The sequence below is a fragment of the Hipposideros armiger genome, unplaced genomic scaffold (genome assembly GCF_001890085.2).
Source record: "Hipposideros armiger isolate ML-2016 unplaced genomic scaffold, ASM189008v1 scaffold_4, whole genome shotgun sequence".
Taxonomy (NCBI): domain Eukaryota; kingdom Metazoa; phylum Chordata; class Mammalia; order Chiroptera; family Hipposideridae; genus Hipposideros; species Hipposideros armiger.
The window spans coordinates 3,619,335-3,646,913 of record NW_017731354.1 but is presented as its reverse complement, the minus strand read 5'-3'; positions in this window follow the sequence as shown (position 1 = coordinate 3,646,913).

The following is a 27,579-nucleotide window of genomic DNA, read 5'->3' as shown; positions in this document are numbered from 1 at the left end:
TTAGTTCTAACTGGTTGTTTTTTATGATTTCTGTATCCTTTTTATGTCCTCACTAAGTTCCTTGAACTTTCTTATCATCAGTGTTCTAAATTCTGTCTCTGAAAGGTTGGATACCTCTGTTTCATTTAGTTCCATTTCTTGAGGTTTCTTCTGATCTTTTACTTGGGACATGTTTCTTTGTTTCTTCATTCTGGCTGTCACTCTGATTGCTTTGATGTATTAGAAAGAAAAAAAAAGAAAGAAAGAGGAAGAAAAAAGAGAAAAAGAGGCAAAAAAAGGAAACAAATAAAAAGAAAAAAAAGGAGGGGAGGGGCTCTCCACCCGCTTTAATCTGCAGACCACTTGCTCAGCAATAGAGAGACTCTGGGCGACTCAGCACCAGCTGTTGGGGGGAAGGGCTCAGTGCATCATGTGCCTACCTCCCTCTAGACTTGAAGTAAGCTTCCCACAATTAGTTGCTGTGTGCTCTGGAACCGTGCTCACCACCAAAAATCCTCACAGGTTGTTGCGGGCTGTCTGCTGCTGCAAAAAAACCCTGTGTCCTGCGGAGGTGGGGGCCAGGGACCAGGGGCTCAGGGTGCCCCTGGCAACACAGCTCTAGGTGGGCGGGGCAGGCCCCCAAGGCACCACAGGATGTGGTCAGTGGCCCCCACTAAGTCAGAGCTGCATGCACTCCTGCATCGGCAGCCAACCCACACAAACTCGCCTGGAAAGCCCCGGCTGAATCACGGAAGCACAGAGCTCACAGCCCTATACTCCCAGGAAAACTCCCAGTCTCAGCCTGTCCCAATCAGCCGCTCGAAGATCAGGCCGAGCAGCCTGACAGCCAATCGCCACCCAGGCAACTCTGCATGGGCAGTGCGGAAATCAGGGACCTAAGGCGAGTCGCGCACTCCCAGGTCTCAATAAGCAGTCTGTTGGAGTCGGAGCACGCTTGCCCGGCGTTTTCCTGGCTACGCAGCACAAACAGTGTGGAGGGTGGGGATCCAAGGCCGCATGCGCACGTGCAGGCACACACATGCAGTCCTGCACCAATTCCAGCAGACCAATGCCGTCCAAGACCTGAGCCTCTGTGGGAGGGCCCAGCCCTGAAAACATGGCACCCTCCTGTGCACTACTCGTGTGCAAGCTCCACACCAGGGGAACAATGGTCCCAAAAAACTCCAGCTCCTGCGCCAAAGGCACGCAGCTTAGTCCTTCCTGCAGGCTCCTGGGCCCCGCTCACAAAGCCACTCCCTCCACCAGGGACCAGGTAAGTGCTCACCAGCAAGTGAGTCGGTTTGTTGGCTCCACTGGTTCTCCAGCTGCCCTCAGCCTCACCGAGTTGAACAAAGAGAGTCCTCACTATTTTCTACTTCCAGCTATCGTAGAACTCCTCTTCCCGGCAAAGTAACTCTGGGGTGGTGAGTGCGGTGTGGGGTCGGAGGGTCTCTCCCCAACTGGAGAAGCCTCCCCACCACTGAGGTGTCCCTCACGGGGTTCACCCTCTCTCGTCTCCGCCCCTCCTACCGGACTTGATGTGGCCTCCTCTTTAAGTCCTTCGTTTAGAGGTTCTGCTCATCTAGTGTCCAGGGAACTTCCAAGGTTGAATATCTTATAAATTACTTGTAATTTTGGTGTGATCCTGGGAGGCAGTCGGCACAGCGTCTGTCTATTCCACCATCTTACCGGAAGTCTCCATTTGTATTCTTAGAAAGCTTAAATTAGTACCATGTTAATATAACAATTTTGTCAGCATAAAACTGTTTGCTTCTATAACAAAACATGTGAAAGCAAGTTAAATGGCTTAAATTATCGATGTCCACTGACTACTAAACCATTCGGAAGTAGACACTAGCAATTTTCTGCCCAAAATGCTGCACGATTTCTGTTGCCTGAACACTTATAAGATGACTTCCTAGGCCTTCTAAGACAAAGAGAGCACGTGGGTTGGAAGGGATAACAAACCCCGCCCAGGCGCACCGTCTGTGCCGGCCCCCATTTCTGAAACCCACTTTCTGCACTGATTCTCTCCCTTGACATTATTGACCCAGCAATTAATATTAGTCATAAGATAAAAGGGTTTGAAAACTACAGATTTTGCCATAATTGAACTAATTTTAATAAACTTTTCTTGAGGGGTGAATGAATGAATGGGCTGATAGTGGATGGGTAGGTGAATCGATAGAAGGATAAATGGTGGGTAGGTAGATGGATGGATGGATGGTGGATGTAAACAGACTCTAATTATCAAATCAGATCATCTGAGGAACATTAGGTTTGCTTATTCTATGCAAGACATAAAGGTGGTAGATGTTTTGAGACAAAGAATTAGAAGATATGGTGCAGTCCCTTAAAAAAGTTTCAGTTTACTTTATAAATAAAATAATATATAATTAAACATAAAATTATATGGTACAGATTGCTCAGAGAAAACTTGGGTTGCAAAAACAAAAAATAGGAATTCCAAATAAGGAATGGAGTATTCAGGGAGAGACCTGATCTCAGCAAGAGTTTCAAGGACAGATGGGTTTGGACGAGTGGGGAGGAGGGGCCATTTCTAGGGAGTAACAAATGAAATTTGTTGGCACCAGGTCATTACTCTTTTTTTTTTTTAAGATTTTTATTGGGGAATTGGGGGGGATGGGAACAGCGCTGGGAAATTGGGGGAAGGGGAACAGACAAGTTGCTGTCCTTTTGTTCTTCAGTCTAGTTGTGGAGGACGTTGCTTCACTGGCCCAAGTTGGCACCATCATTGCGCTCTTCCCGGGTGACGCAGATCAGTCGCTGGCTTCTGGACGGCCGCTCACTGTGGCTGCTGGCCACTCACGCTGGCTGCTGGCTACACACGGTAGCCCATGGCAACCCAGGTTGAGCTGTTGTACAGCATCTTAGCTGTAGAGGGCAGTGTCACTGGCCCTCATATGTGGGATCCGAACCGGGGCCCTCTGGCATCCCAAACCAGTTCTTAAACCATCGCGCCACTCGGCCGGCCCCAGGTCATTATTCTTTTACTGACAGTTTCCCACTGTCCAAAGACTTTCAGAAAGAGGAATTATAATTTTGCCTTTCCTTTAATTATACATTTAGATCCTTGCACAAAGTAGGATCTCAATTAACATGGAGTGAATGAATGCACTGAACAAATAAATGAAGAGTGATACCAGAAGTCCCTACCCAGTCTATGGTCTCTCTGAGACTTTGGCAGAAAATGAAGCTCAGCTACATCCCAGTATGGATTATATTTGATTAGACTTTTCCGGCAGAAAAAAGCCCTGACACCAAGTTTACAATATAAACTGAGAATAGGTTGATTAAATAAAGCTTGTACGTCGGCAATAATGGAGACAAACCAGTTTCTGTACATTTTTCCCAGAGGAACCCTTTCATATTTGAAATGAAAAGGGCCAAAGGGGAAAATGGAGCCATGCTTTGACACAATCTTAATTAAATAACTTCACTCCCAGCTTTTTAGAAAAAAAAATCTAATCTAATAACATTTTGCCCACGGATTGTTCTTCAAGAGGCTAACAAATCACTCTACTGGCTTCAGCCTGGCAACCAGCGATGTGCAGTAATTTAATTAGTGGATGTGCTGTAGCGGCAGTTTACAGACTGCAGTGGACGATTCTCTGAACCAAACAGGACACTGGGCTGGGAAGTGGCAACTGCCTGGGAAGGTCCTGGACAGTGAGTGACACGGGGAGTTAGCTAACGACTTCGTCTTCCTAAGTGGTTGAGCCCCGGATTCCCTAACGTCCATCTATTCTTTGGGAACTTCTAGCTCTAACTGAGAAAACAGTGGTGAAAAAGGAAGGAATGTTATACAGTCAAGAAGATCCTGCCTGCCCCAGGGCCTCTGCGTAACAGTTCTCTGTTTAGAAGACTCTGCCCACAGTGGGCCAGCCTTTCCTCACTTCCCGCTGGCCCCTGATCAAATGTCACCCCAACAGAGAGGCTTGCCCAAGTCATCCTACCTATTTTAACGTCCCCTCTTCTATCCTGACGTCCTGCATTCTCCATCCCCTTACGCTTCTTTATTTTTTCCCACAGGACTTATTACCACACGACAACAATATTCATTTGTTCATTGTCAGTCACCTCCCATGAGAATAAATGGGGTAAGAGCGTTGGTCACTTGTCCACGGTAATCAGTACTTTACCTCTGCTTGAGGCTAGAACAGTGCCTAGCACAAAGAAGGCACTAACATTAAAGGAATGAATTTACTGGGTTTTTGCTTTACTTATTTAAACTCTAATTTAAAGAGGTAAGTTAAAGCAAAAGCTGCAGTAAGACTTAGAGTTAGCATTTCTTGAATACCTACTGTGTGTGAGGCATTGTGCTAATCACTTCCCATTCAGTAACTTCTCCAACCCTCACAACAATGCTGAGAAGTGAATACATTATTACCCCTTGTACCGGCGAGCTAACCAGTGCAGTCTCTGCCTGCCACACTTTGGGTCGCTGTAGACGGTTCCATACAAGGGGAGCTACAGTTAGGATCATCGCCTGTGTATGTTGAAAAGTAAGCGATGGCGATGATGAACTGCCATACACAGTCCTTACTATGTGTTGGGTGATCTTCTGAGTACATTACACATGTGAATCATTTAATTCCCACCGCAGCCCTGTGAAAAGATGCTGACAGTATCTTCATTTTACAGGTCAAGAGGATACGATGTCTGACAATTAAGTTCACGAACTTGATGTCAGAGGGATTATTCATTATGAATTTGTACCACTGGACAAACAATTCACCAAGTTTACTATTTGGAAGTGCTGAAAAGGCTGCGTGGAAAAGTTAGACGACCTGAACTTTTCACCAACAATTCATGGCTCTTGTATCGCGACAACGCACCAGCTCATACTGCACTGTCTGTGAGGGAGTTTTTAGTCAGGAAACAAATAACTGTATTGGAACATCCTCCCTACTCACCTGATCTGGCCCACAGTGACCTCTTCCTTTACCTGAAGATAAAGGAAATATTGAAAGGAAGACATCTGCATGACATTCAGGACTCAAGGATAATATGACGACAGCTGATGGCCATTCCAGAAAAAGTTCCAAAACTGCTTTGAAGGGTGGACTAGACACTGACATCAGTGCATAGCTTCCCAAGGGGAGTACTTCAAAGGTTACCACAGTGATATTCATCAATGAGGTATGTAGCACTTTTTCTAGGATGAGTTCACGAACTTAATTGTCCGGCCGCGTAAGCCAGAGAGCAATAACTTGTCCAAGGTCACACAGTCAAACTAAATGTCGGAATCTGGCTCGAGTCTTGTAGAAATGCCATTAAAACAAAACAAACAAACAAACAAACAAACAAACAAACAAACAAACAAACAAACTGGAAGCCCAAAGGGAGGGGCTCAGGGCTGGAATCCCATCAGCTCCTGGAGCCACACAGAAGCTGGGACTCAGCAGGTGCATTCATGTGGTGGGGTTACACAGGATTCGACAGGAGAGCAGTACTTTTCTGAAGAAGCTTACACAATATTTACGGAAAACTGCTCATTGCAGAGACCACTAAAGGTGGAATCTCTTACCACTGGGGACTTTTAGACCCAGTAATCACCAGGTAAGTGAGAGACGTTGTGCTCTGGGGAGCTGAAAACGCTCTCCTGAGGGAGACAGTAAATGCAGTCCCTAAAATAAGAAAGGACATGTAGGACAATCGTCATGCTAAACAATGTACATTAAAAAAAAACAACCAAAAAATGGCCCAGTCCCTTGCATTTAGCTGAAGACTTTTTTTGTTGAATGAGGTTCTTTTACTTGCATCTAAGTGATTTCATTTTCCATTTGAACTGCCTCAAAAAGAGTGAGTCAAAAAAAAAAGTTACTGGGAATGGAATTCAGTAATATTTAGGGAGAAACGAAATTAAATCTTATTTGATGCCTCAATTTCTGGTTGGTCACACACAAGTTCCTGGCATAAAACTCACTTAGCTGAGCTTCAGGAAGCACGTTCAATGGGTGGAATGGGCGGTAATCCTGCACATGTGTGTGTACGTGTACACACAAACATGCACACATGCACACATGCACATGTATGCGCACACACACTCACACACGCACGCACACACGCACACACACTCACACATGCACACACACTCACACATGTGCGCGCACACTCACACATGCACACACACGTGCACACATGTGTGCGCACATGCACATGCGTGCGCGCACACATGCACACACGCACACGCACTCGCACATGCACACACACATGCACACTCACACATGGCGGGGGAGGGGATAGGAGCACCCAAATCTAGCTCAGATTTTGTCCGTATTCATGTTACTTTTCTTCAGCCAACTAGAATCTTAATAATTTAAATATTAATAGTTATTATTTGTAGAGCACTTTCAATGAACCCAGAACTATGCTAAGAGCTTTTTGATTATTATAGCAATTAAATTCTCACAACTCGCCCAACGGAAGAGCTGAAGGAATTCGTGTTCAAAAAGGACTTACCCAGCCTCCCAGCTAGAAAGAGGTGAGGCTAAGATGTGCACTGAGGCAGATGTCACTCTAGGACGTGTGGTGGCAGCCACCCCACAGTACTGTGAAGAAGTCCTTTAGCTGGGTTCAAATCCCACCCCCAAGGCCAGGTGGGAAATGGTTCCTCAAAATAAAGAGGTGGGCTCTTTGACCGGAAGAGGGAACGCTGGGAGAAGTGACAGAACCTTTCCAGCCAGCTGTCATTTATTTACACGTGGCACGGATGTGCCTGGCAGATTGCTTTCCTCCTCACCACCAGCACTGAGGTGACTGAAGGGTACTCAGGGGACACCGACCAGATGTGATGGCCTGCTGGGGGTCCTGGGCGCTGGGGGAGGGGGTCATCTCAAAGCACAAGGACCCTAAGCACAAGCCCTACGCGTCTGCACGGGAAGACTGGGTTGTCACCTGCCTTCTTGAGCATCACCAGAGATGTGGTCTCAAAGGACACTGGACTAGGAGACAGCAGCACGTCAAGGCTCTTTCTGTTCACCCCTGCTGGGATGGAGTCAAGCTCGCTCGCTGTCTTAGGTTGGATCCTCCAGAGGCAAATCCTGAGACAATGATTTCAGTGCAATTCGCTTATTTGGGAGGTGACCCCGGGAAAACCAGGAGGGAAGTGGGGAGCCATGTTTCTGAGCAGGTCCCACTGGGGCCACTTAGACCCTGCCTCGGTCAAGGTATTTACCCACCAGCTCCTGTCCGTCATCTTTGGAGAGCTGCTCCCAGGGACAGCCCCCTGCGGGCGGGCTGAGAATGCTCAGGTGCCCAAAGGGAGCCCCAAGGCGAAGGGCAGGTGAGAGCCATGCGAAGTCATCCGGCTGGGGTGCGCGGGGCCTGGACAGGCCCAGGGGAAAAGGGCTGGCACTGGCCACAAACAATGCCCGCCACACATACAGGAAACCAGCTCTACTGAGAGAGGCGACAGCGTCTGCGTCAGCGAGAGACCTCAGCAGCTCCGTAGCTCCCAATAACCGTCGGCCATGCAAGAATGTGGACTTCGTGCTCAAGGGAAAATACAAATCTAAAGTGTATTCGAAATCCTTTGATTTTCCAATGTGTTGGTAACAAATTCAAACATTGAAAACCACTGCAGGCTACACAAAGCTCATCTGCCTGCCGGTCCCAGTGTCTAGCTTCCCGTGCAACAGGTAGCGATGCCACGCCTGGTATCGGGAAGCACGTGTCCCTTTCTCCCAAGGCTTTTCCACCTGTTATCTCATGAGGCCTTGATCACACCCCGGGAAGAACCCAGAGGTTCCTGCATAGCGCATGTCAGGGCTGTCCCGCCGGAGGGACAGAGGTCAAGGTGAAGGGCTTTGCTGATGCAAAGCCGTGCTGGCTTTGGTGGTCTTCCCACCATGCCACACTAGTTCCGTGACCCTCCCGCCTCCTGCAGGCGAGCCCTCCGCAGGGTGGCCGCCTCGGATCAGGAGCGTCTAAGGGATGAACTCATCCCACTATACCGAGGTGGGACATTCTCAAGGGCAGGTGGTAACCATCAGCTGGTACACACTGTGGATTTCTCAGAAAATCCCCAAATCTTCCCAGGTGACCCAAGAACACAGCTGAAGTGACAGGGATGCTCTGAATCGGGCCACTTTGGAGCATGTCCCCTGAGGAGGGGTTACAGTGAGTCTGCAAAGAGATGAGCCGGTTCAGGGGCTCAGACTATCTCAAAGGCGCTGAGACAATAAACACGCTCTCCTTGTATTAAAGTCTCTGCTTTCTTTGAACTTCTCATTTTTAGAATATCCCCACTGATAAGGACAAATGCAATTTTCACCGTCAGTGGATCTGAACAGACAATTACACTGAGGCAATAAGACAGGGTGAGGCCAATGATGTAGATCACACTGTGTGCATCTAATGTGCAGACAAAACCCGCGGATGAAAATAAACCCCCAAAAGCACTCAACAATTCCTTTTTTTTTTTTTACATCTAATCTGGACATGATTTGCATACACATTCCTCTGCCTACCACCTCTGCAAAATCACCTGCTGGCATTTGGCGGTCTGGGGAGAAGGGAGAATTCAGACAATTTTCAGAACATTTTGGGCACACAAAGGAAACTGCTTGAGCCCTTGGCAAGGGCGTCCAGGCACTGAACAAGAACGCCCTCACTGTAGAAGCAGCTCATGGACAAGGCTCCCCGCGCTTGGTCCCCACGAGGCCCTGGCACAGCCCCGGGAGCTTGACAAGAGCTTCCTAAAGTTTCTTATCTTTACAATGGAGGTGAACCCGGGGTTCTGAGCAGTGGCCGAGTAAGTGGCAGGACGGCAAATGGAGTCTCACTTCCTGCTGGACCACGCGAGGTATGCCTCAAAGTCTTTGTCCAGGCGAAGAATACGAGCCCACCCAGTGGAGTCTCCCAGGCCAGATGCAGGCCAAAGGCCACAGAGAGGGTGACGCAGCTCGTTAAAACTCCCCAAAGAGGACAGTGACCCATGCTGATGCGCCTCTGAAGGAAGCCGGTGGCTCATGGGGTGTTACTGGCAGGCTTGTCACACGGCAGGCAGCATCTGATGAGGTCTGGGGGGCTAACACACTTACGCGTCCCCCTGGCTGCCGATGGGGCCGGAGAGGACACTGTCCTGCTCCCTTTCCTCTGGAAGGGGCAAGCACGGGGCAGAAGGACGAGGGGGCTTGGGGAGAGGCTTCCGGGCTGGGTTTCTGGGGAGACTTGGTTTCCCCAGAAAAATGGGAGAGTCCATGAAAGGTTCAGCCAGAGAAAACCTGCTTTGTGCTGCTTTATGCACCATTTCCAGGTAAAAACATGAAGAGTGTGTGTGTGGGCAGGGAGGTGACAAAAGGGCATCACTGATGGAAAAAAGCTTGCAAGCCACGGCCTAGCTACTTATGAAGGCCCTTGTGGCTCGGGGGTGCTGGGAGTCTCCCCTTCTGAGGGACACGGGTCTGCCTCATTGTCTAGCCCAGTGACCACCTGAAGTGGGAATTCACAGGGCACCTGGAGAGCAGTTTAAGGGTTACACATTTATTTTAATGTGGAATCTCCTGTTTATAGCAATTGATGCTGGTTTTGCATTTACGACAGTGATACGAAATATCTTCTTAAAGTCGACTTATTTACTTACGCCTTTAAAAAGTGAGTTGCTTCCATTCCTGAGTAACTTTTAAGTAACAGCACATGTTGGACATCGGTCTGATTCACAGATGGGGGGCTGCTGTGCTGACCCAGTCAGGGGAGAAGCCCAGCACCGGTGCAAAAGCGAGTGGCGTGCCCGGTGGGCTGCCCAGACTTGTGGAGGCTTAGACCGGGTCACTGTGCAGCACGAGGCTGCGTGAGAAGTCACAGCTGGCCACCACGCACCTCCTGTCCTTGGGGCAGAGACAGGCTAGAGACACGAGGCATAAGAGGAGATGGCAAAGTCGAAGGGTGGAGTGACGGAGGCACCGTGGGGGGAAGGCAGGATTCATGAACGACCTTCTGACCGTGAACTTCACGTAAGACCCCTCCAGGAAGCCTCCCTGATGGCTCAACGGCACAGGTGTTCTGGTGCCCCCTTGGGCATGTTCCATGCACTGTCCCAGGTCGCTTCACCTGCTTTCCCCACAGCAGGAACTGCACCCCAATGATGGTGAGTGAGCTGACTTAGGGTTAAGCTGACTCATCCTGAACTGACATTAAATCATGGAGTGACACAGCCACCCCATCCCCTTCTTGCCTCTATTTCAGTGCATCTGATTCAGTCAAGACGCCTCAGTCTGGCATTAATGTGTCTTTCCCAACCATGACACTTGCTAATCTCCCTTTTAATAAAGAGAGTTCTGGATGAGAGCCTCTATCATGAAATAATATCCATCGAGAATTTAACGATGTTATTTTGTTTTATTGTATCTATTTTTAATAAAGCAAATTATTCTGGCTTTTTGCTTGAAATCGCGATTTTTAAGTCAATGTGTTTTTTTAATCTAATCGATTTAAAGAAAATGTTACGTGGCAGCACAAGATGGTGCATTTGTTTCCAGGTGCTGTGTGGACATGGCAGGGATTGGGAGGTGGCAAAACACTCACCGCCCTTGTTATGGGGATGACCAGTCTGTTCTGCTCCCCAAGGCGGAGGTGGACCGGGCTGACCGGTCAGAGCCTGCAGCAGCCTCTCCTGGCTTCTCGGTCCTCTCCCTCACCAGCGAGGCTCCACGGTGCACACAGCACCCCTCTCCAGTCCCAACAACACCCCCCTCCCCTGCTTCTGTCAGTGAAGAGCACGTGGCAGCCTGATGTCTCTCAGGCGTCCATCGCTCTCTGCTTTCCTGAAACACTTCCTCTTCTGCTCTGGCGCCCCTTCATCCAATGTTTCACCAAGTAACTTTTACCGGGTGGTCAGTCCACCCGGCACTGTGGTCAGAGCTGGGGATCTAAGAAGCAGCAGGTTGCCGAGTCCAGCGCTGAAGGTGCCAAGAATCTAGCGGGAAGACAGCTGGACACTGACGTGCAGACTGGACTGCTGTCCCCAACCCCTCAGCCTCTGCCTACAATGGAACAGCATGCCCAGGCCCTCTGCCTTGTGACGTGCTCCGGAGGACACTTCTCTGTCCCTCTGACATGGGGCTTGGCCACGTGACTTGTTTTAGCTGATGGAATGTGAGGAGACGTGACAAAGCAGAGGCTTTCCATGTGCCACACAGCATGGCTCAGCCTTGGCGCTTCTGCCACCTGCAGTGATAAGGGTGTGTCCCAGAACGGGGACAGAGGGAGCAGAGCTGTACCAGCCGAGATACCTACACATGAGCAAGGACGTTGACTATGTGTTGGTGGGAGTTTGGCGGGTATAGGTTTCGCAGCACTGGGCAGAAGCCGGACTCCTGCGCGGGGTCAGCAAGCCTTCGGAAGCACGGAGGGCGGGCCCTAATGTTCCCGTGGCTGATCAGAGAAGGGAGTGTGGGCGACTAAGATGAACCGTGAAGGTCATGTAAAGGTCAGACAAGAGAAAATGAAACAGGGGTGCGGGAGGGGGTCCCCAGTGAAGGCAGCAAAGGCACTGACGGACGAGAACACAACAGGCTTGGAGCGGGTGCGTGTTTGCGCTTGCTGGAGCATGTGCTGCAGTATCTTTCTCACCTGCTTCTCTGGGCAGCCCTGGAGCTTCTGTCATCATCTGGGTCCTGACTGCTCCTGAGTCGACATCTCCAGTTCAGACTTCCCTCAAGCTCCCACCTCTTCTCCAGCTGTCGTCTCACTGGGGCTCTCACAGTCAACGTGTCCTGTCATGTTGGGAAGGTTCTCAGTCCCCTCAGAGGTGCTGTACTGTGCTCCTGATCTCCTAAAAGCCCTGCCCCACCCCTGCCAGGTGCCCAGACCGGAAAGTCTAGTCTCCTCTCGCAATGACTCCTGTCTCACCCAACCCGCATCCAATGGGCGAGGAGGCTCTGTTTACCCCACCTCTTTACCTCCCGAATTTGCTCCGGACTGTCCACACTTCCTTCCACTGCAAAGCATCACAGTGTTGGCAGGCATTTTTACCGTGTACCTGATTTGAGGGAGAATCCTCTAATATGCCACCATTAGGTAGAATATACGTTAGAGGTTTCTGATGACTACACTTTATCAAATTCAGGAATTTTCCTTCCATTTCTAGCTTACCTATGTCTTTTTAAAGGCGTAAGTGTTGATGTTCTAAGTTGTTGTTTTTTCCCTGAATTGACTAAAATGATCACACAGTGTTTATTCTTTGACCAGTTACTGAAGTAGATGTCCTGAGGCTTCACAGACCACACTTGGTGATGATGTAGTTTGGTGTTCTCAGTGTTTCGTTTCATGGAGGCATGGGTTCTGCTATTGACTTCTCCCAGCCAACGTCCCCAAATCAGACTTTCTGCATCTATGTTCATGACCAATACTGACTTACGTCTTTCATTCTTTGTAATACACATATTACATTACATGAAATACTTAATACTATGACAGACTCATACAGCAGGTTAGAATCCTTCACGTCATTTCCTACAACACTGAGCATGTATACATATACACTGGATAATGGTCACTGTGTTTACGTAACAATAAATAATGGAAATTAACCATTCCTTCATGGTTCAACAGAACTCACTTATTAAATTAACTGGGCCTAGCATACTTTTAGGGTTATAATCTTTGATCGCCTTTTCTATTTCTTGCACGATTATTGGTCTTTTGGGGTATTTTTTAAACCTCTAGTCAATCTGATGTTGTTAAACGAGTTTAATTAGTTTATTTTCTATTTCATTAATAGAAATTAAGTTTCATTCATTTAATTTAGCCTTTTTACTTTCTTTGGTTTGTTATTTTTTTCTAGCTTCCTATGTGGAAGATGAATTCATTAACTTTTAATATTTCTCAGCTTCCACTGTATGCACTTAAAGCTGAACATTTTCCTCTGAGTGTTGTATTGGTCATCACCTATAGGTTTTGACTATAGTGCTTTTATTGTCATTCATTAAAGGTGGCTTGTAATATCAGTTTGGCTATCTTACATAGCAAGCTATTTCTGTTTTTTTGGTTAGTTTTGGACATTTTTCTCTTGTAACAGATCATTTTAAGTTTCCTGTTGTGATTTTAATTGAGATTTTATAATTGAGTTTTCAGTTTAGTTGGAAAGACTATTAGCCTTCCTAAGAACATGCTATGTATCTCCATTTGTTTAGATTTTCTTTTCTGTCCATCAGTAAATTGTAGTGTTTCTTTTATGTAAGTCTTGTGCATCTTACTTGGTTTCTTTTTGCTACTGTCCATGGGATCCTTTCCCCTTTATGTTTTCCAATTGGTTATTAATGATCTATAGGATAACTAATAATTTTTGTGATTTTTTTTTGTTTCACCGTATTACTAAACACTTACGAGGATTAATAGTTATTTGGCTTATTCTCTTGAGTTTTCTAGGTAGGCAATCAAATTATCTGCAAACTACAGCACAAAATAAGTGCTCAGTAAATGTTTGTTGAGTGAACATTTGTTGAATTTCTGAGCTGTCTTCCAATTTGGACGTCCCTCGAGAACCTTGCCCTTGAGGAATCTCTCAGCTTTCCACAGTACACTCTGAGTTTTCTCTACAAAATCTTTGTACCTCTGTGATTTATTTTAGCACATTACATAAGCTATACTCTGGTCTTAAATAATTCAGAAGAATCAGAATATAAAGAATTCAAACTCTCACATATATTAGGGCCTCCATGGCGAATACGATCATATTTCTGAAAGACCTTCCACGTCAAGTCTAAGCACCAAGAGTGGGAGTAGCCATGCCCTTGCACGCTACAGAAGCACACTGTGGGGGGACGCCTCGCCCCGCCTCCTCTCCAGAAGCACGGATGGGCTTTGGCTCTCCACACCCTTGCACATACAGACCTTCCAGAAGGAACACAGAAAATGCTGAAACTTGCTCTGGTGGAAACACCAATCCATGAGGACTTGAAAGATTTGAGGAATGCAAACTGTCCTCCAAAAGACAAATGTGTTTTTTCTACTTGATTTAAGTAATCCAAACTTAAAAAAAAAAATCACTGAGGGCTGGGGAAGAGGAAGAAGGCAGGAGAATGAGCCCTTTGAAAACTCCTCTGGAGGGTCAGTCGGCCTGTTAATATTAATGCCGGCACCTCTACCCTCGGGTGCGTGTGGAGATTCATGGGCTGGCTCTCAGGGGCCCTGCTGTGCCTGGTTCTTTTTGAATGTTAGGAATAAAACCCACAGGCTCTGCGTTAGGCAGAAAAATGTCCATTTTCCTTTGTGCACACACTTCCCTAGGAAGCTGCCTCAGGCTTAGCAAAGAAGGGAAACCATGAGTATTCTTCACAACAGGCTGCTTTTTCCTTGGCAGGGAAAAATCCTTATTTGAGGCTCTTACAAAGTGAAGGATGAACAGGAGACAGTGAAATGAAGCTCAAATTCACCTTGGAAAAATATCTCTTTCTGAGATAGACTCAATACCTGATACTGCTTGGGGACTTGCAACCATTTGTACCGAAGCTGGCGAGAGCAGCATTTGGACCCTTGGGCTCGAAACAGGAAATGACTGGAGGCAGGGAAGACTTTCAAAAATTAGAAGGAAGGAAAATACATGCCTCAGCCCTTCCCTTGGATACATAAGGTTTCCGTAGAAATTCAGACTTGACCTTGAACACAAAGAGCGTCTCACCACCAGGCATCCCAATGGGACGGGACTGACTGAGCCTCGCCACGCTCAGCAATGCTGCCCGCCTTGAGTCCCTGAACAAGCCTGCCTGTGCGCCCACCCCTTTCATCCCCCTTCTCCTACCAGTCCTGAAGGTCAGCTGAGATGCCACTTCCTCCAAGAACCCTCCCCTCACCTTCCAGACCCTGTGACTACCTCTTTCGGGGCACCTGTCATTTAGGGCTCTCACTGTCCATTTACCGCCTGTCCCTTCCCACTGGCCTCCATGTTGGCCGGCATTGAACCCTGCTCCTGACACAGTGCCTGGCGCACGCTAGGAACTCAGGCAATATATGTGGACTAAATGAGCAGGGGACAGGCCAGCACAGCATTTCTGGGGATGATAAGTCACCCTCTTGCTCTAGGGCTGCATTTCTGCTTGAAATGAAAGCACTTTCAAGGTTAAATGTATTCTTGGAGTCACAGTTAATTGGCCAGCATCCCAAACGCTAAATCATTTAGTTCAAGGAGGAAGATTTTTTTTCTCTCCCTCAGCAAACATTTCCTAAAGGAACACAGATGAGGCGACCGTTGGAGGAAAATGAAACATTACTGTGGAGCCACAGAGATGTCCAAACACTGCCAAGGCGTCCCACGGGCCTGCCCGCTCAGGGAGTGTCTATAAATATTTTCCTCCATTAGGCTATTAAGACAAAATTATCCCGAAAACGCTTTCTAAATATTAAGTCACAAATGTTTCCTAACAACGTGCTGCTTTCCTTCTGCTCTCCAACACACTGAATGCGAAAGGTCCTTCACGTCACAGCCGCATTGGAAACCTTTGGCCTTCCTATCATCTCTCACTAGAAAAGGCAAAACAGTGGAACTTTATAGAGTTTGTTAAAAGAAGCTGAAAGCCTTTAATCAGGTATATGCATGTGCTCGGGCTGCCATAGCAAAGCACCACACACTGGGGGGCTTAAACCCCAGAAATTTATTCTCTCTCAACTCTGGGGGCCACAAGTCCAAGTTAAGGGTGTCGGCAGGGTTGGTTTCATCAGCGGCCTCTCTCCTTGGCTTACAGATGGCACAGTTTCCTTTTGTCGTCACAATCTCTTCCCTCTGGGCATGTCTGTGTCCTAATCTCTTCTTATAAGATCACAGACCTATTGGTTTAGGGCCCACCCTAATGACCTCATTTTAACTTGCTCACCTCTTTAAAGACCCTCTCTCCAAATGCAGTCACACTCTGGGGTGCCCGGGGTTGAGACTTCCAAACATTAATTGCAGAGAGGGGCACAATTTAGCCAGCCCATAGCGTCAGAATACGGTTTATTTCCTCGGATATTGGTGGGCAGAAATGAAAGATACAGAAACAGAAAGTCACTAGCTACTTTTCTTCAAAGAGTAAAACGCTATTATATAATCTTTCGTCTATTTCACAGCTTCCATAAGCCTTCCCAGTGGGAAGTCCGAAGACGGGAGAAGCAGTGCATTGATTTTTCTGTGGTTTAAAATTTCCCCTTCCCATCAGAGTAGAAATAAGGTCACTAGGACTTGCTTGGACTTCTGATTTGGCTTCTCCTTTCCTTTCCATTTCCCAGGTACCAGGAGACTGAGGACAAGGCTTGGAGTTGTCGGGAATGGGTGAGGGGTGAACCCCTGTTAGGTCATCACTTTCCTCCAGGATTCAGGGTGAGGGTGAGGGGTTGTATTTCTCTAAGGGAGAGAAAGCAGGATGAAAAGTGACTTTTGGAGGTTGCAAATCATGCCTGCGCTGCCTTTGATTAAATATGCTGCTGACTGCTTTGAGGAGATAAGCAGTGTTTAATAAGATAGCCTAAACACGCCATCACTCTTCACCCAGACATGAACATTTTTCTGAGCAGGTGGAAAGCAGGCTGTCAGGAGATCACTTACCCTCATCCAACAGAGTAGGAAGATTCGGAAAGGAACGTCTGAGATGCTGAGGACGTGGTCGTGCAGCGGACGCCTCCCGTTACTCCCTGTGCCCCGTCTCACTGCCCCCCATATGTTCAGAACCCCCTGATTTTAATTTGGGGGGAAATCCCTGAAATTCCTGCTACTGAGAAATTACCATGGCTCCTGCCTCTTCCAATTAGCTCTCAGAATTACCCTGGATTCTGTGAACTGTTTGTATTTCCCACCCAGAACTTTCTCTCAGACGCCACTCATACATCCAACGGCTATTTGACACCTCGACTTAAATGTTTAGCAGACACCCCAAACTCCAGTCTAAGTCCTAATTGTTCCCCTAAACTTGCTTTAGCCGCGTCCTTACTCATCTTGGTAAGTAAGTCCTTACTGGACTTGGAATGGCAAGTCCCTTCCTCCAGTGACCTGGGCCCCACCCCCAGGCGGCATCTCTGACTCCTGTCCCCCTCACACCCCACACACAACACGCGAAGCCTCCTGCTGGCCCTCCTTTCCAGGTGTATTCAGAATCCAGCTCCTCGCCACCTGCTGGCCACCGTCACCTCTGCGGGGCTGACTGCCCCTGCCTCCTACCTGGCCTCCTTGCTTCCATAGTCGGCTTGCTCAGCGGTCAGAGGGTCTCTTCCAAAATGAAAGTCAGAGCACGTCAGTCTTCTGCTCAGCCCCTCCGGGTTCACCACTCAACATGAAGTGAAATTCAAAGTCTCTGCCATGGTGACAAGAGCCCACAGGATTTGGGGCCCCTCTGACTCTATTGCCACACTCCCCTAACTCACCCTGCTTCAGCACACGGCCTGATCGCTGCTCCTGGGACACGCCAGGCACACACATGCCCTCGGGAGCTCTGGCTGGTGCACGAGCCCTCACCAACCCTGAGTGTCCCCTTTTTCCTCAGCGTGGCCCGCCCTGATCATGGCAGTGAGAGTGCCAGCCCTTCGCCGTGCTCTGCTTTCATCTGTCCCATATAACGTCTCGCTCCTCACATGTCCTATAAGTTACTCATTTACTTAATGCTGGTCTACCCACCAGCCCTTCTATCGCCCCAACAATAGACTAAGATGTACAAACTCTCGGATCTTTGTTTGTTTTTCTCTGGAATAGCCCAACACCTAGAATAGTGCCTGGCACATATTAGGTGCTCACGAAGTACTTTTTCAGTGAATAATAATAAGGCACATATCCGTCCAGTGAATCCATTTTAACTCAGCCTAACCCAAGTCTGTTATACGCCAAGCAGTCCAGCTGAGCGACAGCCCTGATCTGAACCCCGTAGCCTCCAAGGGGAACCCGTTAGATTTTTCTGCATTTAAAAATAAGATCAAAACCAGCAAGACACAGGAAATACAGACTTTCTATGTTGAGTTCAGCTCTGACTAAACAGCTGTTCTTTCTGCCTCCCGTGCTGGTAGAAATCAGTGGAAAAGGCGCTGGACTTGGAGCTGGGACACTCAGGAGGGCACCTTGACCCTGCCGTTTCTGGGTGGTGTGAACTTGAGCATCACTCGACCTCTCTGGGCCTCAGTTTCCTCAACTGTAGGGCACAGCCAATAAATAAGCCCGAAGCCTCAGGGCTGCTGTGAAGGTTAAACGAGATCATGAGTGTGACTCACCCAGCACAGGGCCTGGGACCAGGAGGAGGGACCCGCACAACTTCCAGTCAGAGTGGCTCAGCGCTGCGGGCTCGGGCACGGGCTCTGGGCGGACACGCGGTTCCAGCCCACTTTCTCCACTTACTGCGGTGAGCCCTGGGCATGACTCCTGGCCCGTCCGAGCCCCCACTGCCTCATCCCTAAAATGGGAGACTAAGAGCCGCCTGCCTCAGGATGAGCGGAGAGACCACCGAGTTCCTGCCCAGTAACTCAGGCTTGAGCACAGCGCCCGGCACACCACACGCCAAGTGCTCAGTCCTCAGAGCTCCTGCTGGGCCAGGAAACATCCATCTTCCCCCTGTGCCAACGGCTGCAGTAGCCCAGCCAGACTGGCTAGTCCTTTTTCTCCTCTGACGCCAACGATGACATATAATTTACCCACCAGCCTGGCTCTCCAGGAATATTCTGATGGGATAACAAAAATGAGGTTCTTGTGCTTTCTGCAGCTCCAGTCCTATGAGTCCTGGTCTGGAACTATCAAAACGAGGCTGAAGCCCAGGCGTCATACCAGGTCATCTGGGAGAGGAAGGATCTGGCATGCGATCCTCCCTGTGTCTCTGCGTTGTCCCCCTACCACCCAACCCTGCTGCTCCGCCGGGCACGCTGGGGGCCCTGCATAGCGGGTTGGCAAAACAAGGGCCTTCCAGCTTCTGCGCAGAGGCCAGGATGACGTGTAGAGAGGGCCCAGGGCAGAGGCACGAGAGAATGGCTCAGCCACACCTGCGAGATGCCCTCGGACTTCACCAGGGTTGTGAAGGCCAAGGTGATGGCTGTGCCCTCGTGGCCGCCTTGGAGTCACAGCTTGTGACAGCCTGCAGGTTGACCGGGAAGCGGAGTGGTGAAGGACAGACTGGGACACTGTCCACCTTGCACTGGGGCTTTCAGGGTGCCACGGGGTGCCACGGGCAGCAGTTGGCTGCCAAAGCCTTGTTGCAGCAGCATCATAGCTTTTTTGGTCATTTCTGGGTTTGACACACATCTTGTGAAAACGGACCTCCTGCTTCCCAAGGTCTTGGAATCAAGAGTCGATAAAACCATCTCCCCTCAAGCACACACAACGCACCATGTCCACAGCCTCTGACCTGCTCTGACAGGGAAGGCCGGATCATCAGCGGTTAGCCCTCCACGGGAGCAAACTGGGCCCCTCCAAAAGCCACCACGCGCCACCCACAAATGATCGGCTGCACAAAGTGGGCTCTGATTGATGCAGAAATCTCTCATCCAAATCCCCACTGAGCACACGCATTTGGAAATAGCTCATTGTGCCCCTCAGGTCCCCTGTCTCACTCAGAGGGGTTTATATTGGGTAGAACTCTTGAGTGCAGATGACAGAAACCCAGCTGAAACTGGCTGAAGCAGAACAGGAGACAGAGGGGACGCGTGGCTAAGACGCTTAGTTGTGAGGCAGCTTCAGGCACAGCTGGACCCAGACGTCAGAAAGCTGCTGCCTGACCTGGTCTCTCCAGCTGGGCTCTGCTTTCTTCCACGTCCCCTCGTTCCCCAGGTGGGCTCTCTTCATGTGCTACAAGGATGAGTCTCAGAGGCTCCAGCTTCACAAGCTTGGCGTCCCCAAGAGAGAGAGAGGTTGTCCCCAGCAAAGGGTGGCCACGGCTCTGATTATCCCGACTTCACAAAGGGAGAAGCTCGGGCTCCGAGAGCTTGATGGCTGCGAGCCTGGGCAAGGCCTCTCCGCTCCCGTTGCATCCGCTGTGTAATGAGGGTAATTTGCCAATCTCACAGGTTTTTGGTGAAATTTGGAAATAGTGTGTGAAGTGCTGGCCTGTGTCCTGTATGCGCTCATTTGTTTAAAATAATTGGGGAAATCTGACACCCCAGGCACAGGCTGGGCCCAGCGCTACATGGACAAGGCAGACATTGTTCCTGCCTGTTGGGAGTTGCAGCGGGGGTGGGGATATGGGGGTGGAGGTGCGCCAGGAACCCTGAGGGGCGTGCAGGAGGGTGCAGCGCGTCCCAGGGACCATAATCCTGGACCTGGGAGTTCTGGGAGGATGTGCCGTTTCAACATGGGGGGTTTAAAATAAACAAAGAACTCAGGGTGAATGGGCAAAAACTGTGCCCAAGAGAGGTAAGAAAGCAGAATTGGGGGGCGGGATGTGGGCCCAGAGGGTGGGCAGGACAGGATAAACAGGATTAGGGGGTGTACACCATTCTCAGGGCACTGGGCATCTTCCTGTGTCAGCCTCACCCGCCTCTGGCGGCCGTCACAACCCCCACCCCCACCCACCTTCCCCCCGGCATGCCTCAGCCCTCAGCGAGCTCCCCAGAGGCAGGAATGATTATCCCATTGGTACATAGTCTAGGCAATGTTCCAAACGCTGCACACAGGTGATGTTACCCAGTCAACATCTCTATGGTTTTAAAGATGAGGGAACTGCGGCACAGGGAGAGTAAGTAAGTTGTGAGTGGCCAACTGGGATGTGAACATAGGGCGTCCAACTCAGGTCTAAACCACCGCGGGGCATTCAGCAGCCATGAATCCAGATACCAGGAAAGACGGGGGGTTGAGGAGATGACGTGGCATCAAGACAAGCTTGACTTTGGGGTGTAGCAAGGAGCCCATTTTGTCATCTGTTAGGAGAGGGCTGATTGCAACAAACACTGCCTGGTGTCCCACAGGGAACCCCGAAGGCTGCCCAAAGCCCTTAGAGCCACCAGGTATCGTTCAGGCCTGTCACGGCCCATTGAGTCAGCCTGGCTGAGTTATGTGACAGGAAGGGACTGGTGCCTGCGACATGATCACCACCTGGGAAACCACTGAAAATTTCGAAAGGAGCCATGCCGGGTCCTTTTGTCCCCACCAAAGGAGGGCAGCTGAGATCCGAAAACCAGAGTTATTTACTCCACCAGGCACCCGAGTTGCCATGGATACCGTCATCCCAGCATGAGGCTTTTTCTGCCCCTTGGTCCTGAGCTGGCTCTGCTCTTCAGGCCTGACTCATGCTGGTAAAGGAGGATTTTTCTCCCCAAAACTGGTCCTCTAAGTACAAAGCGCATTTGAGGACTCGGAGCTGGGAGAGCTCATTCAATGCCATCTTTTTAATCATCGACTTCTTCCAAACCCCGTGGTGCAGTGTGCTAGCTGCAGTCACATGAACGCTGAGCGTGTGTGTGCGTACAGCTGTGCTCTCAGAGACTGTCTGTCCCTATGTCTATACTATGACTGAAGACTACACACCTTGGAGATGGGCAGAGAGGGAACCAAAAAGCCAACTAACCAGTTCAGGGGTCTGTCTGCGCCCACTGCAAAGATGGCCGCTGGTGAGCCTCAGGTTTCATGGAAATTGCAGATGTCAGCACAGGAACACGAAGCCCCCCATTCCTCCAATGCAGAACAGTGCTTAACTTTATGTCCCCGAGACCTCACACAGAGCTGTGCCCGTCATTAACACTCGCAATGAACATTGATCAGATATGCATATTTGAAGGCTGCTTTTAACTCTGCGAATATTCCTATCTCACTGGAGCCTCACAACTACATGCAGCTGTCCCAGCCAGGCCCAAATGAGGGACAGAGGTGACAGTCATTTATGAGGATGGCCATGAGAGCTGACTGGAAGTGCATCAGTCCTAGGTGGCCTGACGGCTGGACAGAGGGATGACAGACCACAGATGTGAGCAGGCAAACACAGCAGAAAGTCAACAGGAAAATACCTGGGTCCGATAAGTCCCAAAGGTCCTATCATTCTCCCACATTCTGTGCTTACATATTAATTTCCTAAGCGTGTGTCAGATGCTCACTATAAATGAAGATGCTAACCAACATTAGTCGGCTAAGAACTACCTATGATTAAGCTGTGCAGCTACTGAAAATTGAGCCAAAGCGCATCAGTCAAGGGCTCGCTTACCTGTGGGAGCAAACACCACCCAAACCTCAGCTTAAAATGACCAGGGTTTGTCTCGTGGTCCCTCTCTGTGTCCACCGCAGGTTAGCTGGGGCTTTGCTCTGGCATCACCAGGGACATTGTCATCGGTACTAGGACAGCGAAGCACGAATGCCTCTTCTCATTTCATCGGCTAAAGCAAGTCCCACACAGTCACAGGCGAGGAAGAGGAGCAGGTCCGGTGACCAGTAACAGAGTCCTGGCCGAGCGCTGCCCGCGCAGTTCCGTTCCACCTCCCCTGGAGACTGTAAGCTCCCTGAGCTCCCTCTCCATCGTTTTCCCCCCTAATTATGTAAACTACCACGTCTAGAAAATCTTCACCTCTCTGACGCTCAGTACTACCATTTGCCACCGAGAACGATGGAATTTTTGATAGCTTTATCCTGAGAAAAACTATTTTTTAATGTGCGACACCCTTGTTTTGCCAGCTGCAGGACGAACTCCCCTGGACTGCACAACCAGTGGGTCTTAGAGCCTGTGGAATGGAGGCCTTTGTGGCTTTTTGCCGGGTTGAGATTTGCGGCTCAGCAGTGGGACAGCCTCTCATTCTGGAAGCTGTCATGCTAACACTCTGCTATTGTGCAGGGAGTAGGGCAGGGAACGACGAAATCATTTGAGGACCGCAGGGCGCTGTGGGGTTTCCACAAGACAGAGGAGATAATAAAAACTCAATGCAGCGGGACAGCTGGAAGGGAGCTAACCATTAGCAGTGCGGACAGGAAGGGGAACAGGCTTAACAGAAGCCCTGAGGTTTGTTTCTGAGGCAAAGATGGCATTCCCCCCCTGGCAGCCCCTCACCCCCACGCTCCTCCACAGATGTCTTTGCATCTGCTCCCTGCAGGGATGTACAGGCCACACCCCCTCCCCAGAGGCCATCGAGAAGGTAAGTCATGCTGACAACCTGGGACACTCTGACACAGGCTTCTGGGAAAGCCGCCTTGGGTCCAAAGCTGCCGACCGAGTACAAAGGCCTTCGGAGCAAAGGCCACAGAGCTCCACAGATGATCAATTCCTAAGGATCAATTCCTACACGGTGCACATTCACACACATTTACTATGGAAACGACGGCCCAGGCCAAACATAGGCCCCCCACTGTGCGGGTCGCTATCAGGAAAGGACTTTTATCTCCACACTCTGTGTTCCTGAAAACTTTCTTGTAAATCAAATCCTCTTTTCAAACGCAGGGAACTTTCTTTTTAAAAAGAGCCCTGAGATTAATCCTTTTGTAAGGCAAAGGATCTTTCTGTAATACAAAAACAGGCTACCAGCTGCCCCAGCCTCGCTCTCCCTCCCCCCACACACACACTCCCTCCCTGCTGGTGCTCCCCCCACCCCCACCCACTGCATTCTGTAAGGTCAGCTGTAGATGTAAGTAACACTTTTCAAAGAGGACTTCCGTTTTTGTGCCTTGGAAGCATACGGAAGACCCATGTCTGTAGCGTGTATCTAAGGAGCCCCCGATAGAGGGGCTGCGGAATCCACATCCCTTATTTGCAGACACCATGGTGCCCAATCCTGGAAGGAGCTGGCTCACGTGCTGGGAGAACGCTCGGAAAAAAACCCAGACAGCATCTCAGAACACAGGTGGACACACAGTGGAGGTGCCTGTATTTCCCCTCCCCGCTCACCCCACCCTTCCTGCAAGTGAAGACTGAACACTAGAAAGATTCAAGGAAAATAATGGTTCTCCAAATGTCGTTGAGAACGTCCGTCTATAATACTGCCCCGTCTTCTCGTCCTTAGCCATGTGGGGTTTTTACCATGCCCATGTGCTGCCTGTCATGTCATTGGCTCAGTAGTTTTAGTAAAACTGACTCACTGCTTTTTACTTAAACTCATGAGAAACATGAGGTTCATGGAAGCACAGCTTTGAGATGCAGTTATATTTTAAAATAAGACAAAAATAAATTTTACATTAAAATAAATCCTAGGTTTTAGAAAGTCTGTCCATGCAAGGTGCCACCTAAAGTCACCCTCGGGCCAGCACTGGTCCATACATCACACTCTGCCAGGGCTGGATGAGGTGGCGGCCTCACCAAGCCTGACAGAGTCGTGACAGTCTTGGTCCCCTCACCACTGTGTATGTACCTGCGCTCCAGCTCACTCAGCAGATGTCACTGCGTATTGACTGCCCTGCACAGGGGCCCTGGACTAGGGATGGGCGGCGAGAGAGCGAGGGCCCTGGGGCCGCTGGCAGCTTACAGCTAGTCTGGGAGCAAGAGGCTTGAAACACAGCGTGCTGTACAGAGAGCTGGCCTAGTCTCAAGGTATCCCCACCCCCCACCAAGAAGATCTCGTCAATTACAAAAGGAAGTAAAACAACTTTGTAAAGCCTGATAAGACGCCACCTTATAAAACGATCAAAGTCAACGTCACCGCTAATGGAGTAAGTTATTAAGGTGTGATTAAAAAGTATATTGTACCTGTGATATTCCTGCCCAAAATGCACAGCATGTCTGATCATGAAGAAATATCAAACAAACCCAGACTGAGGGACATTTTGCAACGTAAGTATGATTTATCGTAATCTTCAGAAGTGTCAAGGTCATAAAAGTCAAAGAAAGACAGGCAGCCAAAGAAGGCTGAACAGACGTGACAGCTAAACACAATGTGGGCCCCGGGCTGGAGCCTTTCACCAGGAAGGACACTGGGGCGACTGGGAGAGCCAGGGTGAGGCGGTGGTAACGTATCAACTTGGACTTCCTGAGTTTGAAGGCTGTGCTACGTACGGTGTGTGCAGTTACGAAGGAAGCTGTGGCTAATGGAGCAGCATTTTGGCAGCTTATTCTCAAGTGGTCTGTATGGTTTTTACAACTTCCTGTAAGTCTGAGGTTGTTCCAGAAATGAAGGCTGTTTGAGTGACTGTGACAGTAGTTCAGATGGGCCTCAGTGAACATGTGACCATGGAGTTATCAGAGCCCTTCCCCGGGAGAGTCCAAGGCGACGAGGCCGAAGTGGACAAGACTTGGAGGGGCAGTGACAGCTGGTGGAGACCAAGATGACGGTCCGTTCTCAGACCTGGAAGACTGAGAAGGAATCGGTGCCTTAGGAGAAAAGGAAAGCAGGCATGCGATCAGTCAGGAAGGAGATTCGGGGTGAGGGAGAACGAGTTTGTTTTTTGGGTACATTGGCCACGTCAAGCTGAAAGAGTAGTTCACAGCCTGTTCAGTCTCCAGGTCCCTCTGAGGATTTAGACAAGAAGAGATGCAAACTGTGTGTGTGTGTGTGTGTGTGTGTGTGTGTGTGTGTTGTGTGTGAACACGCGCACTTCAGAGGGGAGCAGAGCAATGCTGGGCTTGGCTTGTTCTGGGTTCCCCCCCCAATAACAGTCTGAATATGTTGCGTTCCCATCATGAATTATCCTTTGTACCAGCACCCTCCCTGTCCACACCTGTGGGGACTGAGCCTAAATAGAAACACTGATTATTCTTGGAAGTTTACCAAGAGCAGAAGCTAAAGCCAGAAATCCCCCAAGCTGTCCCCAGAGCCTAATGTATTTTCCGCTCACACAAATCCCCAGTTGCCAAATGATCTGCCAGTGGCCTGGACCGTTAAAGAGACTGAATGCATATTGGCTGCACAAATGTGGCCTGTGACAACCTTATTATTTAGTACCCTCCATAAAGGTAACTTGTGGCCCCAATACCTTATCTTGGCATTTGAGACTCTCTCCAGATATAATGTGGTAGCTCCATTGCCTCTCCTCTCCAGCCCGAGTCCCCACGCCGGCCAGCCCTGTCACCTTTTCATTGTCAAAGCCTGTCACCCTCTTCCCCGGTTTTGAAGGTTTACTCATCTTGTGAGTTGAAATTCAGCTCACCGTGGAGCATTGTGCTATGCTCTCTGGAGACACCGAGCAGATTAAGACACGACCTTTTTCTCAAGGAACTTGCAGTCACAGGGGAGACGGAAGGTGCCGACCAGGACGGATGAGGACGTACTTCATGGAGGCCGGTGTGGGACATGAGTGAGCACGTGCAGCTCAAGCTGGACAGAGCTCCCTTTTGCAATTATGACTTGGAGACCCAAGCCAACCTGTCCCCAACTCTCCCATTTACAACTGGCTGTGCCACTGCTTGGAGCGTACACCCATGCTTTGCCGTCCTCACCCCGTCATTCTTCAGGCCTCAACTACAAACACGCATTTCCATCAGAGTGGCCTTCCCCGACCCACCCCTGCCACCAACTACAGTCAGTGAGACCGTCTCCACTCACACGTCCTTCCTTTCTCATCAGGACAAACAGCCAGGCGCCTTACAAAGAATTGGAAGTGAAACATCAGTCTCAGAATCTCAGAGCTTGAATGGACCTCGGCCATCCCAGCCCCTCACGCGGCAGATGAAGAAACTCAGGTTCAGACAGGGAAAGTAACTTACCAGACACCACACGGCAGGACAGATGTTTCTGGCTGCAAGACACAGAAATCTCAACCCAACTGGCTTACACCAGAGGGTGTGTTGGCTAATGGAACTGAGAGTCCGGAGGTATAGCTTTAGATAAGACTTGATCTCAGATCTCAGTGATGAGACTGGGGCCAGTGTTCTTTATATCTCTCTCTCCCTCTCTGTCTCCCTCCCTCTCTTTCTCCCTCCCTCCCTCTCTGGCTCTCCTACTGTGGCACCAAAATAGATCTTAAGGCATCCCACATACTTCCTCACAGACTCCATTTCCCCAGTAATTGAACCAACCTCCAGAAGTTGTTGCTGGTGGCCCTGGTTCACCTGGCTTGGTATGTAGTATGGCTCCGAACCCACCGCTGTGCCCCTGGAATGGAACATGCAGACTGGCTTACGGCAAACAGGGACCAGCCCTAGAGCTGGAGTGGAGGCAGGATGAGTTCACGCCCATCTATCTCATGGCTGAGAAATGCTGGGTGCTACTGTGAAGAGGAGAAGAGAATGGACGCTGGGATTGCCAGCCAGTCGTCTACCACAGGGAGTTACTGGCAAAGTCAGGCCAAAGTCAGGCCTCCTGGCTCTAGTTCAGCAATTTTAGCACACTCAGTGAAGGCCGGCTAACGCTCCTTGGCTCCAAGACATAGAAAGGGAGCTTTGCATTCACACAATTCTGCACTGACTCTGGGGTGCCAATGCTCAATTCACCATTCCTCAGGCAGAGAGAGGAACCCAGGGTCCGAGTCCAGACAAAGGTGGGTGCAAGAGGGGAGGGGATTGCTCCAAGCTGAGGATTGAAATCAGGAATGAGGAGTAGAGAACCCGGGTAGTAACTGTCCCGCATGTGCTGCCAATGGAATCAGATCAGCATGATTGATGTAATCCGCACAAAGTGAGACAGGCCTTCTGGAAAACTGCCCATGAGCAGATCAGCAAGACCCATAATTGGCATATTAAATAAAAATAAAGTGAGACTAAAGGTGGCGTTCTTCCAACCTGCAATACTTGGAGCAATGAGACGGAGGCTGGCTGGTTGGAGGAGGGAGACAGAGCAGGATGACAGGAGTGATTTATT